Consider the following 18,578-nt stretch of genomic DNA (forward strand, 5'->3'; position numbering starts at 1 on the left):
AGCATCGCTTTTACACTAATATCGTTTGCGAGATTATAACCTCAGAACACTGAAGAAGAAACAGAACTTTCCTTGAACATCGTGTGTATTTACATTCATTCATTATATTTAATAACAGATTTGCCTGATTTGTTTTATTGTTAAATACACTGACAAAAACTTCTCCCAGATTCTGGATAAATTGTAAACATGGAAGAGTCCAAGAAAATTAATAAAATCTCAGATCCAGCGATAATCGTTCGTTCAAAAAAGAGTATCGATCTATGTTAGAGTGTGTGCATCATTAGTCGAATGTCCGTGAATACACGCATCTGATAGTTTGCTTCTAACCTTGTTCTCCACGCTAAGTGGTGAAGATTTCAGTTGATCACTAGAAGTCTCGATTAAAGGTGAGTTCTGTATACAAATGTTATAGCATAACTGTGATCCAACGTGTATAACATGAAACGTAGTGAAGACTGCTTGTAGGTAATATTTCTTCTCTGTGAGTTATGGAACTTCGTAGACGTCAATTTGATTACCGTGATGTGAATTAATTCATGGATTACCGAACGTGGAAGTAAGGAAATCCTACTAGAAAAAGGTCGAAGCTCATACTATTCTAGCACCAGAAGCTTATCTATATTACAGTGGTGGCAACACTGACAATGAGCAGTCGTCCTCTGTCAGATTGCTAACAATACTCCCGAATAGCGGTGAGAGTCATCGCGAACATCGATGTGAAATAGAAGATCATTTGCAGATCTAGCTCTCATCTTCATCTACATGAATGCCCTCTGTAAATCACATTTAAGTGCCTTCACAATTCTCTATTATTCCAATTTCGTATAGCGCACGGAAAGAACGAACACCCACCCGTTCCGTACGAGCTCTAATTTCCCTTATTTTATCATGATGATCGTTTCTCCCTATTTAGGTCCGTGTCAACAAAATATTTTGGCATTCTGAGGAGAAAGTTAGTGATTCAAATTTCGTAAGAAGATTCCACCGAAACGAAAAACGCCTTTGATTTAATGATGTCCACCCCAAATCCTGTATCATTTCAATGGCACTCTCTCCCATATTTCACGATAATACAAAACGTGCTGCTCTTCTTTGAACTTTTTCGATGTACTCCGGCAGTCCTATCTGGTGAGGATCCCACACCGCGCAACAGTATTCTGAAAGAGGACGGACAAGCGTAGTGTAGGCAGTCTCCTTAGTAGATCTGTTACATTTTCTAAGTGTTCTATCAATAAAACGCAGTCTTTGATTAGCCTTCCCCCACAACATTTTCTATGAGTTCCTTCCAATTTAAGTTGTTCGTAATTGTAATTCCTAGATATTTAGTTGAATTTATGGCCTTTAGATTTGACTGCTTTATCGTGTAACCGATGTTTAATGGATTCCTTGTAGCACTCATGTGGATGACCTCACACTTTTCGTTATTTAGGATCAATTGCCAATTTTCACACCATACATATAATAGTAGTAGTAGTAGTAGCTTTATTCATCCGTAGTTCTCTTTTTACAGGGATATAGGACATGTCAAAGTATTTACAAGTTTAAACCAATTTAAAATAAGCTAATTCGTATACACATATATTTACAGACCTCTAGTTAGACATAATCATTAGGTTTACTCCTGGTATACAATACTTTTTTTCAAATAAGTTATTAAAATAATGTAATGTCACACCATTCAGTCATATCTCACTATCAGTCACTGCACACACCACACGCACATTGTTTCGTAACACTTGATTCACTACACACACACACACACACACACACACACACACACACACACACACTTGTGATCTCTGGGACATCCCCCCCTCCTCCCACTATAATGAGTGAGTAGTTGAGCTCGTTTCGTAACACTTGATTCACTACACACACACACACACACACACACACACACACACACACACACACACACTTGTGATCTCTGGGACATCCCCCCCTCCTCCCACTATAATGAGTGAGTAGTTGAGCTCAGAAAGAGGAAACGGTGTTAGTATTTTGCTATGCATAGCTTGGGGGCAAGTATTTCTAGAAAGGAAAAAAGAAGGAAAAAGAACTAGAAGTGAAAGAGTTATGTGGAATGTTGGTTTTTATAATCATTATTATTATTCTTATTATTATTAATTGTACAACTATGTTTTATCAAACCCCTACTCTGTTTTATCTAAGTAATCCGTCAATATATAAAATGTATTGCTTAACAGGTACTTTTTAGCTCCCTTTTTAAATAAGTGTATATTTGCAATTTCTTTAATCCCTCTTGGTAATTTGTTGTACAGTTTTATTCCCTGGTAGAAAATGCTGTTTTGAGTTATATGTTTATTTTTTTCTTAGTAAATGTAAGTTCAGTCTATCTCTTGTTGCATGGTCATGAACAGAGCTGTTTGTGCAGTAACTAACAATGTTATTCTTGATGTGTTCAACTGACTGGTAAATGTGTTCACATGGCGCAGTTAAAGTCCCCAATGTTTTCAACAGATCTTTACAATGAGCTCGACTAGTATTTTTGGTTATTATTCATATGGATTTTTTCTGGAGTTTGAAAATTGTGTTCATATTTTGTGCATTTGTTCCCCAAAAAGGAATGCCATAGCTAAGAACTGAGTGTACATATGAATAAAACGTAACTAAAAGACACTGCATGTTACACACTGATGATAGGATTCTAAGGGCATAACACGCAGATGACATTCTGTTTGTGTGTTCACACCACTTCAACTGAGAATCAATGTTCATTTCTAGAAATTTTGTATTTGTTACACAGTTTATAGAGGTGTCTTCTACATTTAATTTAACATTGACATTTTTCCTCTTCAAAATGAAAGTCATGGCATTAGTTTTCTTTATGTTCAATGTCACTTTATTGCTTATTGACTAATTATAAACTTCCTTGTGAGTTTCATTTGCTTTCTCAGCAAGGAGTTCTCTTGTTTTCTCAGTGACTATAATATTGCTGTCATCAGCGAAGAGAATTTTTTCACCATGAGTAACACTAGTGGGAAAGTCATTGATGCATATAAGGAAGAGTATGGGTCCTAATATGCTACCTTGCGGATCCCGTATATTAATGTATTTTTTGTTCTGATAAGTGTTCTAAATGTTTAGATCTATTTGAAGTATTTGTTATCTCTACTCTTTGTACCCTATTTGCTAGGTATGATCGAAACTAGTCATTAGCTACCTCTCTTATTCCTAATGCTTCTAATTTATTTAATAGAATCTTGTGGTCGACTGTATAAAACGCCTTAGAAAGATCCAAAAATATGCCTGTGACACACTCATATTTTTCAAGAGCATCAAGTACAACTTGAATTCTACTATGGCTGACTCCGTACTTTTGCCACTTCAGAAACCAAACTGTGATTATCTTAAAAGATTGTATTTATTCAGGTAATTCATTAACCTGTCTTTCATAATTACTTCTATTATTTTTGAGAAGGCTGACAACAGGGAAATGGGGCGGTAATTTTCTATATCTTCTGCAATACCTTTCTTAAGCAATGGTACAAATCTCGCCTGTTTTAAATGCTCTGGAAATGTCCCTGATATGAAAGATTCCTTTATCATATTTGTTAAGGGGCCTTGTATAATCCCTATGCATTGTTTCAATACACACATTGGTACTTCATCTAAGCCTATTGACTTTTTATTTTTTAGTTTTCGAACAGTTTTATTGACTTCATTCTCTTTGGTTGGAAGTAACACCATTTTATTTAGTGCAACATTATTTACTGGTGTTATATTTGTTTTGGGTAATTATTGCTGTAACTTCTCTGCAATTCTTGAAAAATGCTCGTTTACAGAGTTTGCTAAGTGTTGTGGATCATTTATTACCTTATCCCCCTCCTTTAGCAGTATGTTATTCTGCGATTGTTTGCCTCTCCCCGTTTATATATTTTCTAAATCGTTTTGCAATTTGTTTTGATCTTTTGATGACTGATGACTGATAAACGACAGCGTCAACTGCAAACAACCTAAGACGGCTGCTCAGATTGTCTCCCAAACCGTTTATTTAGATAAGGAACAGCAAAGTACCTGTAACTACCTTGGGTAACACCAGAAATCAGTACAAGCCGCTCGTGTAGTACAGTGTAAAAAGCCTTCCGGAAATCCAGGAAAAGGGGATCAATTTGAAATCCCTTGTCAACAGCACTCAACACTTCATGGAATAAAGAGCTAGTTGTGTTTCACAGGAACGATGTTTTCTAAACCCATGTTGACTGTGTGTCAATAGACCGTTTTCTTCGAGGTAATTCATAATGTTCAAACACAATATATGTTCCAAAATCCTTCTGCATATCGACGTTAATGATATGGGCCTGTAACTAAGTGCATTACTCTTACTAACTTACTTGAATATTGATGTGATCTGTGCAACTTTCGCGTCTTTGGGTAAGGATCTTAAAAAATCTTTAAAAATCTAATGAATGGCAATCCTCGCGCAGCTACATCGTTCCTTCCGAAGATTTGGCAGAAAAGTGATCTGATTTACATTTTTAAATATTTTTTTCAGATATTAATTTTAATGCATATCACGCACAGGAAAACATCGTTTGAAAATCAGAGCTTGAAATATTAGTAATTTATCAATTCTAGTCGTTCGAGAAATTTATTTATCTACTTGTTATTATTTCCCACTGATTACTATATTAATCCTCCTCTTCCTACCGATTTCGAGACGCACAAAATAGAAATTAAAAATAATCGCAGAACGCTTTTGGAAATCGAACAATGATTACTTGTTCCCAAGTCACATGCCTTGGTCGCTACACAAGAGACGCTTTCTTGTGCGGCGCTCTCCTTAACGGTGCATCAGCGGCAGTCGTAATAGCTTCTTTCATTGATTTCTAGGAAAATATACGTTTGTGGACCCAACATTTGATGATGAATAATGCTCACTTTTCAAATATCTATTAATCCTGCAAGTTTCGAGCCGACTGCGGGTCATGAAATTAGGGTTGGTTTCCTCAAACCGGGGGAAGGCTGAGTCAAAGTGTCTTTCGTTTTAGGTTGTACACAAATGACCTGCCAAATATGACGGAATCGGTTGGCTGTGTCTGAGGGCTTCCCCTTGTGAGTCAAAGAAAATGGCATCTCGCCTTTGAATAAGATCGAAAGCCTACACTCTGTAATTCCTGCGTTGAATATCTTCACCTCAAACAACGTCATCTCATTTCTCAACTAGATGTATTTCCTTGATGTTTAGGTGTCCACTCTGAATACCAGGTTGTTGCAGCTCTCCATGTCAATCCACATTGTGGATGTCTTTTCACTTCCGCATTACCTATATAACCAACCTCCATCCACTTGAAATTGCTTGTTGTATTTAAACTTCAGCCTCCTATACAATTTTTATTCTTCACACTCACCTCCATTGTCAAATTAACTATTCTTTGATGTCTCAGGTTGTGTTCTATGTACCTGTCCCTTTTATTGTCAAGATGTGCAATAAATTTTCCCCCTCCCTTCGGACCCTCTTGTTTAGATTCAGTACTTTTCATGGGTGTCGAGTAATGTATTTCAAAAGCTCGCATTCTCTTCTTGCCTCTACTACTCATCTTTCATGTTTCACATCTGTAGAAGGCTACACTGCTGACAAGTACTTTCAGAAGGGACTCCCTAATAATTAAGTTTATATTCGCTGTTAATAAATTTCTCTCATCCGAAACTCTTTTTTTTCTATTGCCCTTCTACTTCGGCCATCGTCAGTTCTTTTGTCTCCAAATAGCAAAAATCACATACAGTTTTTGGTGTTTCATTTGCTAAAGTAACTCCCTCGGCAAAGCCTGATTTAATCTGACTTCGCGCTGCTGCCTTTGTTGTTGTGGTCTTCAGTCCTGTGACTGGTTTGATGCAGCTCTCCATGCTACTCTATCCTGTGCAATCTTCATCTCCCAGTACCTACTGCAACCTACATCCTTCTGAATCTGCTTAGTGTAGTCATCTCTTGGTCTCCCTCTACGATTTTTACCCTCCACGCCGCCCTCCAATACTAAATTGGTGATCCCTTGATGCCTCAAAACGTGTCCTACCAACTGATCCCTTCTTCTAGTCAAGTTGTGCCACAAACTGCTCTTCTCCCCAATCCTATTCAATGCCTCCTCATTATTTATGTGATCTACCCATCGAATCTTCAGCATTCTTCTGTAGCACCACATTTCGAAAGCTTCTATTCTCTTCTTGTCCAAACTATTTATCGTCCATGTTTCACTTCCATACATGGCTACACTCCATACAAATACTTTCAGAAATGACTTCCTGACACTTAAATCTATACTCGATGTTAACAAATTTCTCTTCTTCAGAAACGTTTTCCTTGCCATTGCCAGTCTACATTTTATATCCTCTCTACTACGACCATTATTAGTTATTTTGCTCCCCAAATAGCAAAACTCCTTTACTGCTTTAAGTGTCTCATTTCCTAATCTAATTCCCTCAGTATCGCCCGCCTTATTTCGACTACATTCCATTATCCCCGTTTTGCTGCCATAGTTTCACTTAATTTACTTGTTATTAGGAACTGGCCTTCGTCACGCAGTCTACCTTGCACGATACACTATTATTCTTAAAACAGATTGTATTATGCGCCCCATTCTTCCTACCGAGTGAAGTAACGCAGTGGTTAGCACACTGGAATGGCATTCGGGAGAACAACGGTTCAGTTCCGCGGGCAAACGTTCAGATCTCCGTCCGACCATTCTGATTTCAGTTTTCTGTGACTTTCCTAAATCGACCCCATGCAAATGCCGCAATGGTTCCTTTCGGAATGACTCGTCCGATTTCCGTCCATAATCTGAGTTTGTGCTCCGTTTCTAATCTTCCTTCCCTCCTTCCGTTATTTCTGCTAGCTCATTTCGATATGGAAAGTAAAGTAAACCGGCTATGTTCAAATGAACAATACCAGCATTCGCCTGGACTCGTTTACCGAAACGACGTTGAGCTTACGTGAGGCTCGCTAGACGCCCGTTTGGACTCTGATTTTGCTTGTGTGAATCCAGTGCCGCAACCAGTGCGTTACGTCACTCGATTCCGCAACGTGTTGTGCGCTAGAAACTAGCGAGGCTCCTGCGGGTCTGGTGCGTTTATCAGGCAGGTCTAGCCTTGCGGCCATTCCTGGCAGCTGTTCCGCCGCGGCTGCCGTATACAAGGTCAATCGCTCGTGTAAGCAGTGCGGTTTGGCTCCCTGCAGCGCTGTGTAGTTCCCTTAGAGACTAAGCGAATACCTTGGAACACACACTCCTCCAATTACAGTTTTTACATTAGCTTCCATTACATTCTGCGCATATTGTGACTGTTGAACAGGGCACCCCAAACATATCCAAAACAAGGAAATACATTGACGGAAAAACTCGCAGCACCAAAATATAATTAATCTACAGTATTGAAATTTCGGGAATACATTGCTCTAGCTAAGTGATTAACATTACAAGATCAGAGGTTAACGTAACAGCGAGATAAGACATTGTAAATGTGAAATACCGGTTCACTAATGACCGGTGTCACCGCCGGAATGTTGAATGCAAGCATGAAATCTGGCATGCATGGTATTGTTCACTTGCCGGATGTCAGTTTGTGGGATGAAGTTACATGCCTGTTGCACTTGGTCGGTCAAAACAGGGACCGTTAATCCTGTTTGTGGATTCCGCTTGAAACCTTCCCGTGTCCTCGATATCTCTTTTGTTACGCAACCTTCTCTACTACAATAACCTATGAACCCTTCCCTTAGGATTTCTATCTCTTCCTTAATAACAACAAATTAAATCTTCCCTTTGAAATTTATTCTCTTTCTCAATCTTCGCATACAAATTTAATTGCTGCTTATTAAAAGCGATCCCCCCCATGAACCATAGACCTTGCCGTTGGTGGGGAGGCTTGGATGATTGACTGATCTGGCCTTGGTCACATAACTACCCTCCCCCCATGAACCATGGACCTTGGCATTGGTGGGGAGGCTTGCGTGCCTCAGCGATACAGATGGCCGTACCGTAGGTGCAACCACAGCGGAGGGATATCTGTTGAGAGGCCAGACAAACGTGTGGTTCCCGAAGAGGGGCAGCAGCCTTTTCAGTAGTTGCAGGGGCAACAGTCTGGATGATTGACTCTTCTGGCCTTGTAACATTAACCAAAACGGCCTTGCTGTGCTGGTACTGCGAACGGCTGAAAGCAACGGGAAACTACGGCCGAAATTTTTCCCGAGGGCATGCTGCTTTACTGTATGGTTAAATGGTGATGGCGTCCTCTTGGGAAAAATATTCCGGAGGTAAAATAGTCCTCCATTCGCATCTCCGGGTGGGGACTACTCAAGAGGATGTCGTTATCACGAGAAAGAAAACTGGCGTTCTACGGATCGGAGCGTGGAATGTCAGATCCCTTAATCGGGCAGGTAGATTAGAAAATTTAAAAAGGGAAATGGATAGGTTAAAGATGGATATAGTGGGAATTAGCAAAGTTCGGTGGCAGTAGCAACAAGACTTTTGGTCAGGTGAATATAGGGTTATAAATACAAAATCAAATAGGGGTAATGCAGGAGTAGGTTTAATAATGAATAAAAAAGTAGGAGTTCGGGTAAGCTACTACAAACAACATAGTGAACGCATTATTGTGGCCAAGATAGACACGAGGCCCACGCCTACAACAGTAGTAGAAGTCTATAAGCCAACTAGCTCTGCAGATGACGAAGAAATGTATGATGAAATAAAAGAAATTATTCAGATAGTGAAGGGTGATGAAAATTTAATAGTCATAGGTGACAGGAATTCGGTAGTAGGAAAAGGGAGAGAAGGAAACGTAGTAGGTGAATATGGATTGGGGGTAAGAAATGAAACAGGAAGCCGCCTGGTAGAATTTTGCACAGAGCACAATTTAATCATAGCTAACACTTGGTTCAAGAATCATAAAAAAAGGTTGTATACATGGAAGAAGCCTGGAGATACTGACAGGTTTCACATAGATTATATAATGGTAAGACAGAGATTTAGAAACCAGGTTTTAAATTGTAAGACATTTCCAGGGGCAGATGTGGACACTGACCACAATCTATTGGTTATGAACTGCAGATAAAACTGAAGAAACTGCAAAAAGGTGGGAATTTGAGGAGATGGGACCTGGATAAACTGAAAGAACCAGAGGTTGTAGAGAGTTTCAGGGAGAGCATAAAGGAACAATTGACAAGAATGGGGGAAAGAAATACAGTAGAAGAAAAGTGGATAGCTTTGAGGGATGAAGTGGTGAAGGCTAACGCGAATTCTGTACAGACGAATGGAAAATCTGGTAGCAGCCGACCTCGGGGAAGATCGGTTTGGATTCCGTAGAAATATGGGAACACGTGAGGCAATACTGACCCTACGACTTACCTTAGAAGAAAGATTAAGAAAAGGCAAACCTACGTTTCTAGCATTTGTAGACTTGGTGAAAGCTTTTGACAATGTTGATTGGAATACTCTCTTTCAAATTCTGAAGGTGGCAGGGGTAAAATACAGGGAGCGAAAGCTTATTTACAATTTGTATAGAAACCAGATGGCAGTTATAAGAGTCGAGGGGCATGAAAGGGAAGCATTGTTTGGGAAGGGAGTGAGACAGGGTTGTAGCCTTTCCCCGATGTTATTCGATCTGTATATTGAGCAATCAGTAAAGAAAACAAAATAAAAATTCGGAATAAGTATTAAAATCCATGGAGAAGAAATAAAAACTTTAAGGTTCGCTGATGACATTGTAATTCTGTCAGAGACAGCAAAGGACTTGGAAGAGCAGTTGAACGGAATGGACAGTGTCTCGAAAGGAGGATATAAGATGAACATCAACAAAAGCAAAACGAGGATAATGGAATGTATTCGAATTACGTCAGGCGATGCTGAGGGAATTAGATTAGGAAATGAGACACTTAAAGTAGTAAAGGAGTTTTGCTATTTGGGGAGCAAAGTAACTGATGATGGTCGAAGTAGAGAGGATGTAAAATGTAGACTGGCAATGGCAAGGAAAGCGTTTATGAAGAAGAGAAATTTGTTAACATCGAGTGTAGATTTAAATGTCAGGAAGTCTTTTCTGAAAGTATTTGTCTGGAGTGTAGCCATGTTTGGAAGTGAAACATGGACGATAAATAGTTTGGACAAGTAGAGAATAGAAGCCTTTGAAATGTGGTGCTACAGAAGAATGCTGAAGATTATTAGATGGGTAGATCACATAATTAATGAGGAAGTATTGAATAGGATTGGGGAGAAGAGGAGTTTGGGCACAACTTGACAACAAGGAGGGATCGGTTGGTAGGGCATATTCTGAGGCATCAAGCGATCACCAATTTAGTGTTGGAGGGCAGCGTGGAGGGTAAAAATCGTAGAGGGATACCAAGAGATGAATACACTAAGCAGATTCAGAGGGATATAGATTGCAGTAAGCGCTGGGAGACGAAGAAGCTTGCACAGGATAGGGTAGCATGAAGAGCTGCATCAAACCAGTCTCAGGACTCAAGACAACAACAACAATTAAAAGCGATTTTATAATTATTTCGATGAAACATAGAATGTGTCGTCGTCGTGGTCCTCAGTCGTTACCTGCCATAACCCCAAACTGTTCCTTACCATTTTTACTATTACTGGATCGCCGTCTGACTGCTACATCGAACTGCGACATGAATATACTTACTCTGCTTTCTATCCTCTATTAGCTGCTGGTGGGCTGTCATAATAAGTGGCTGTATTTATTACCAAAGCTGGCGTTGTTCTTTAATAGCAAAGCTTACGTTATTCTTTAATTAATTTGACTGAAGTTACGTAATTCATGGTTAACTTTTTCTTGACAACAATAAAATTTTGCAAAGTTTTACGTTGATAGTTTTTTTGGGACTGATTATAATCAGTAATGCAATGTTGCTGGCAAAAATTAATTATATTCTGAATGAAATGATTTTACAAACGTTCAAATGCGACTTTAATCTTACAACTAGCATTGTGCAAACATACCTTCAGTAGTCTTGAGTTTCTCAAAAAATTAACTCAATAATATTAGTTTCTCTTATGATAATAGTTAACTGATGTCTCTGTACATCCGTTTATAATCTCTTGTAAATCATAGCTGGTGGCTGGCAGGCACTCTGCTGCTCTCAACCAGTCTCTTCAGATCTGCTACCGAGTCACTTCACATCTCGCTTACTACTAGCTTCCTGCGAACGCTAAAGTGCGGTCTCTCCTACCAACAATGCTCTCTGGTGCAGACATCCCTGCTACCATTACAAAATGTATAAATGCGAGGTCTTTCCCGCTCTTTTCTTAAAATGTATCCATACGCTGTCTCTCCCTCCCTTTTTAAAATTATATCAATGTGCAGTCTCTCTTGCCAACAATATTTTGGTGCAGACATTCGCTGCTACCACTATTGTTTCCAACGTGACAAATATTAATTATTCCTACTTAATCCAATTAATAAAATACAAACATCTTTCATAAATTGTGGTTTGACAATAGACAATAGAAATATACACGTCTTACACGCTTGAGCTGTCGTACTCTAATGTCCCATGTGTGCTCAATCGGAGACAAATCAGGTGATACAGAAGTCCAAGATAGAGAGCGAGTTGAATTACAAAAGTGGTAACTGTGCGAGCGTTATCCTGTTGGAAAACACTCCCTGGAATGCTGTTCATGAATGGCAGCACAAGAGATCGAATTACCAGACAAAAGTACAAATTTGCTGTCAGGGTGAGTGGGATAACGATGACAATGCTCCTGCAATCACACGAAATCACACCCCCAAGCATAGCTCCAGGTTTAGGACCAGTGTGTCCAGCACACAAACAGGTTGGTTGCTGGTACTCAACTGGCCTCCTCCTAGCCAACACACGGCCATCACTGGCACCGAGGCAGAACCAGCTTTCATCAGAAAACACAATAGACCTCCACGCTTCCCTCCAGTGAGCTCTCGCTTGACGCCACTGAAGTCACAAATAGGTGTGGTTTGGGGTCAGTGGAATAGACGCTACAGGGCTTTTGGCTCGGAGCTGTCTTTGAAGTAAGTGATTTTTAAGACTTCGTTGTGTCACTGTGGCGCCAACTGCTACCCAAACTGCTGCCGCAGAGGCAGCATGATGCGCCAGAGCCACACGCCAAACACAATACTCTCTCCTGTCGATAGCGCCATGTGGCAGTCCGGAGCCCAGACTTCAAGGGACCGTCCATTCTCGGGACCACCACCGCGAGCAATCATGTACAGATGTTACATTCCTGCCAATCCATTACACGGCCTCGTATCTCAGTGAGGTGCTGATAATGGTGTCTTCGTTACCTTAAAGGCATTCTTGACTACCTTCAACTCACAACGTCAGTCTCAATGGTAACTAACCCTCCCGAACGTTACAGCGTGTATATAAAGCAACCCTGATTTGCGTCCTCACAGTGCCACTCTTTTGTAACTGGCGCGAAATTTGAATAGACATCGTCTTTCAGATGAAGAAACAACCAACTTTCGTTTACGTCGCAAATTTTTTTCCGTCAATGTATATCGAGATATAATTACAGCTCCTACGTCGCATTTTCCAACATACGCCAGTAATTCCCAACGTTTATAGAAGTTGAATTATGACACGGATTTTTTTAATGAGGCTAGATATATGAATAAAACGTTCTCGGTTTTCCAGCCGCGACAATTCGAATAAAATTCTCGATCTTGGTTCATAGAGCCAAGATTATCTCTGACGACGACCACTTACAGTCTGAATTGCAGAACTTAAAACGTGTTTTCGGGGGAAATGGATACAGAAAAAGAGACATCGCAAACGCTTTCAAGGCCCGCCGACGAAAGACACCTGGTGAATCAGAAGAAGAGGCCAAACGGCCTGTATTCCCGCTATACTGTGGAGCAACTAGCAGCAAGTTAGGACGTCTGGCCGGCAGCGGTGGCCGAACGGTTCTAGGCGCTTCTGTCCGGAACCGCACGACTGCTACGGTCGCAGGTTCGAATCCAGCCACGGGTATGGATGTTTGTGATATCCTTAGGTCAGTTACGTTTAAGTAGTTCTAAGTTCTAAGGGAATGTTGACTTCAGATGTTAAGTCCCATAGAGCTCAAAGCCATTTGATTTTATTTAGGACGTCTGCTGCAGAAACATGGACTAAAACCAGTGTTCTAGCCCGCCCCCAAGATACGAGATATGTTGCGCCCTGTTAAAGACGACATTGCTCTTCAAGTGGTCGGAGTGTATGGTGTACCCTATGAATGTGGCAGCATGTATATTGAACAAACAGTTCGCACGGTTGCGGAGAGTTGTACCGAGCACAAACGCCATATAAAACAAAGGGAGCTTGACAAGTCGTCCATAGCGGAGCATTGCCTAGGAAACAGACATAAAATACATTTCGAAAATACAAAAGTGTTGGCTCATGCGTATAAATATTTTGACTCTGTTATAAAGGAAGTGGCCGACATTCGTTTAAACAACAACAGTTTCAACAGAGACCAGGAGACCAGGGATACACACTCAGCAGGGCATGTGGGCGGGAGTTGGACATCGAAAGAAAGGAAAGAGAGATGCGCGACGCGAGAGAGGCAATTTCGAACGTGGCGCCTGCCCCTGGCGCCACCTGACGTCACAGGTGCTGCCACGGGCAATAGCTCCGCTAGCTGTCCGGGTCGACTTATGTGCGCGCGCCACATTGGGTCGATCTGATTGGCTGCTGCTGATGTCATCATGCCTATATAAGCGAGCGTAGCAGCCCCATGGCACCTTACAGCCATCCTAAACAGTTGCCTCTCCACACAATATTTCACTTAAGCCTGGAAGGTTGCAAAGATAATCTCTATTCCAAAGCCCAATAATGATCAGCTACCTCCACAGAACCACCTCCCTATCTCTTTACTATGTCATCTTTCCAAACTTCTCGATATTCTTATACAAAACTCCTTACTCTAATTCCTATCCACAAACAACATCATCATCCCAGAACAATTCGGTTTTCCTGCTGGGCATAGCACCGTACAGCAAGCCATTCGCCTGGTGGAAAACGTCTGCACGGAGAAGAGACAGGGCAACAGCACCGCGGCTATTTTCCTGGATATTGAAAAAGCTTTCGATCGTGTTTAGCATGACGGTTTGCTGTACAAGATTTCCAAACTAAACTGCCCTCTCCACCCGCTGAAAATCATTCAGTCCTTCCTCTCCGACAGGAAATTCTACTCCTGCATAGAGAAGCAAATAGTGTCATGAAACATATAGAAGCAGGTGTCCCACAGTGATTTGTGCTTTGCCCCCTCCTATATCTCCCATACACCAACGACCTGACGAAGGACCTGGGCGGTAACATTGCCCTGTATGCAGATGACACTGCACTCTACCACAGTGGCAGGAACATAAACTATTTAGCCTACAGCCTACAACACCACCTAGACAAAGTGACAAAGTGGTGCAATCTGTGGAAAATAAAGATAAATGCAGACAAATGCCAGACCTTCCTATTCAGTCACAAAATCAAACGCCACATAGTGAACACCACACACAACGACCAGTTACTACCCAGGAAAGAGGAAGTTACCTACCTGGGGCTAAAACTCGCCCAGCTCTTTCAGTTATATTCACTCTTAAAAGGCAGAGGACTTACAGTACCTGCCAAACTCAAAATCTGGAAAACTATCATCCTGCCAGCCATCCTTCACGGATCAGTAGCGTGGGGCATGGCAGCTGACACCAATCTCAAACAGTTGGAAATTATTCAAAACAAAACCTCCCGAATCGTTATAGATGCTCCATGGTTCTCGAGCAATAAATGCTAGACAGCCCTCATTCTATCATATCATAAAGCAGAAGTCATTAAAATTCTATGAAACATCTCGCGCATCACCACACCAACTCATCAACTGTCTTGGGAAGGGCTGACAACCCTGACCAGAGGGCACCAGTCACTACCATCCACCGCCAATTCAGGCGCTAGTCATAAGTAACTCGTAAGCAAACATACAATCACATCATCATAGCCGACGCCTCCACTAACATCATCTACCCAGGGGACAACCGACCCCTAACCAATACCGCATAACCCCCGAATCCGCAGCAACAAGGATCATTTCGAAAGACAGAGCGTTTTTCAAGGGCCCAGCCATTTTCATGTGGTCCCCACGGTCGAACACCAGACGTCGGAGAACGACCTCGTCCGCAACTTGGGCAACCAAGTGCACTGGCGCTCGAACACAAAGTGGCCAGACCCTGTTGCTGGTGTAAAGGAACGCCGCAACATGAGCCAGAAGAACTGCTAGCAGCAACGCAACCGTGAGGACGATTCAGACGAGAAGATAACATCCAACACCCCGGGAAGAAGTAGGAAATGCGTGATCCGCCACCCTATAAATCACCGGAGTATGAAACTCCGTGAATTGCGAAGCAAGCAAGAAAGCCCCGGCAGTCAGTGAACCCCAGACGACGATGGCGGAGATGGCCATCGAGAGCTCGAGGATTTTATTCGAATTGACGCTGCTGGAAAACCGAGAACATTGTATTCATGTTTGCCGTCGCGAACGACTCCAAGGACACGAGGCTACATACCTTATTTCCTGGCACGCCTGCTGTACACAAGGTCAAACGCTCGTCTAAGCAGTGCGGTTTGTCTCCCTGCAGCGCTGTGTAGTTCCCTTGTGTAAAACTAAATTAAATGCACTGGTGTGTAAAACTTAAAGGCAAAAGTAACTTTCGCACGATGTGTCACTACCAGGCTGGATGAAACTTCGGCCACACACAGAAACATCTGCTACAATGTGGTGCAGAAGGTAACTGAAAGAAATACGCAAAGTGACGAAAAAAATTACACCTTGCTTCAAAAACAATAATTACGTTTAAGTCAGCAAGATACATGATGGTCCCCTAGACATAACAAACGGCGGGACATGGTCCTTAATAGGGTGTGTGAGCACAAGTTTGGTAAGGAGTGCTTGTGATAGGGGGTTCTGTTCCTCCATCAGCGCGGGTGACGACTGCTGGATGGGCGATGCGGTATGTGGGCATGCTGCCTTACGTCTCCCCAACGCATCCCACATGCGTTCGATGTGATTTAAGTAGGGGGAACAAGCAGGCCTGAGCATTCGCCGAATATCCTCTCGTTCCAAGAGCTACTCGATCTGGGCAGTTCGAAGCGATCAAACATTGTCTTGCATAAAAAAGAATCCAGAGCCGCTTGCACCCCTGAAAAAGACACAAAGGGGAAAGAGTACAGAGCGACAATAGCGTTGAAACTTCCTAGCAGATTAAAACTGTCTGCCGAACCGAGACTCGTACTCGGCACCTTTGCATTTCGCGGACAAGTGCTCTACCAACTGAGCTACCCAAGCACGACTCACGTCCCGTCCTCACAGCTTTACTTCTGCCTTGGTTGAACTCTTGAACTCGGGTTGAGAACTGGTTACTTCCTGAGAAAACAGAGTGTGTTCGTTGCGAACTTGGCGGTGCTTTTATCGCGGGAACAGATGGTACCCGCCTCAGCGAATGCTAAGCTGGCCCTACGTGACTGATAATGCGTGTCAGTGGTAGTCTCATGTCAGCGAGCATTGTTCTCCTGCAGTGCAAGATAACGCAAGGATTACTTTATCCTCGCCTTTAACTCCGCGACACTAAAGATCGCAGCGATCTGCTGATGGTTGCAATAGCCGGCAAGTGCGGAATGGCGACACAGCTGGCTGCAAACGATTTGGTGCACAGGCGGTGTTCTATTATGGCACGTCACTGACTATCGACTCTCCGTCTCAGAATATAACACACAGAATACTGTCAGGTAAGCTCTGTTGATGAATCGTGTGAATGCTGTGGTTCGGATTACATCTTACTGCTAGTACACAAAAGGTTGTCGTATTTTCTAAATATCTACCGGTGTCGTGCATTAGACGTATGACAGGTAACTGTCAACGTTGGCAGGAATACAATTCGCGCAGTCCAAGCTGACATTCACCGCGGTGGCTAATGGGAGCGATAGCAAAGGCATTTACCATTTACAGTCGCTCCCATTAGCTGAGTGTCAGCTTGGATTGCGTGAATAACACACTCTTGAGAACTCTGAAATTATCAGGGATAAAATAACTTGTACTTCAAATAGCCTGCACGGTCGGTTCGATAATTTTTTTTAACATAGGCATATCACTGGATGTCCTCCCCTCCCCACAGTCATTACCTGCCTTTTCTTGGGATCTTGGTAAGACCTTTAGAAACAAACCTAAATCTGGTGATCGTGGAAATAGGTCGTTTTTAGGGTTGCGTACCTCAGTCGGTAAAAATGGAGCAGTTATAGGATCAGTGTGTTGTCTGTCTTCCGTTTGTTAATACCCAATTCTCAGTAACGGGCAGAGGTTACAAGTTGAAATTTGTTTCAAATGCTCAGGTCTATGGTCCCTTGGCGGTGTAAAAAATTTAAGCTTCTACGTCAATACAATAGAAAGGTATTGCCATTTGTACCAGATATTTTGGCACTCGCAAATTGACTCATAAAAACCTGTAGCTGTACACATTACATAATACGTTACTGTGTTTGCATTGAACACGCAGAGCGTGAATCCTACTCTCATTTGTCTTTTTTTTCATATAAGTGCTACATGCACATTCGCTTGTAATAGAAATAAATTTATGATTGTTAACAGCATGGTAAAAATTAAAAGAAGAAGAAATACACTAGCATTTAAGATAATTTCTGAGATCTGTAGAGGATATTAGGGAGAGCAGGAAGAACTAGATTCATTGAATTGTTCTAGCGCTAATAAAAATTTACTATCTATTAAATCGAGTAGAAGAATGAAAATATAAAACTTCTGACATTTTAGGTTAACTAAAAGAACATTTTTAACGATAATTCACTTTTCATCGGGAAAAGCAGGACAAATACCAAAATACCATCTAATTTTGTATTGACGTGTTAAACATAAGTCACTGTTTAATTGTGTAGATTGTATGTGGTACGTAAATAAAGTTTATCGGTAAGTAAATACAGTTTAGAAAATATTCCATGAAAGTAGCTGAAAACTGAAAAGGTGTTCAGAATTTTTATGTATGCAACTTAAGAGAAAAATACAGATTTGTGTGTGATACGAAAGAGAAATATTATATTAATAATGTCACGTATAATTCCTATTAATTCCTATTCTTCAGTATACATACTTATAATTATTTCCTAGGATAAAAAACATGATCACTTTTTTCTACCCTTCAACTCAGAAAAATCTTTCAAAATTGAAACAGAATCTATTGAGAGCATGGCTATTTAAACGTAGAGTGGGAATATACTTCATTCATTAGATAATAAATTAGGGGCTACTGCTATTTTCTGTGACCTGTTAAAAGCCTTTGACTGTGTGAATCACGTTCTCTTAATTAACTTAGAATATTACGGTGTTACTGCCAGTGCTGCAAAATGGTTCGAGTCTTACAAAACTAAGAGCAAACAGAGGGTGTCGTTGCGAAATACCTATGGAGTAAGAAATCAGTCTTCATTTGACTGGAAATCGATTACATTTGTTGCTCCTCAATATTCCATCTTGGGTCCGTTGCTTTTCCCTGTGTTCTTAATGACCTTTCGTCTGTTACATTGCCAGATACTAAGTTTGTTTTGTTTACAGCAATAC

The 18,578-nt window shown here is 41.3% G+C and overlaps 1 protein-coding gene across 3 annotated transcripts in view; it reads left to right on the plus strand.

Moving 5' to 3' along the window:
- Window positions 1-18,578, plus strand: part of LOC126272245 (solute carrier family 52, riboflavin transporter, member 3-A-like) — an 84,148-nt gene that overhangs the window by 13,882 nt on the left and 51,688 nt on the right. The window contains exon 1 of one of the 3 annotated variants that reach the window (XM_049974951.1): window positions 227-389. The exons of the other annotated variants lie outside the window; for them this stretch is intronic. The gene's annotated coding sequence lies outside the window, so the exon portion shown is untranslated. Of the gene's footprint in view, window positions 1-226; window positions 390-18,578 lie in introns of those variants that run through there. 3 annotated transcript variants of the gene reach the window in all.

The sequence above is a fragment of the Schistocerca gregaria genome, chromosome 5 (genome assembly GCF_023897955.1).
Source record: "Schistocerca gregaria isolate iqSchGreg1 chromosome 5, iqSchGreg1.2, whole genome shotgun sequence".
Lineage (NCBI taxonomy): Eukaryota > Metazoa > Arthropoda > Insecta > Orthoptera > Acrididae > Schistocerca > Schistocerca gregaria.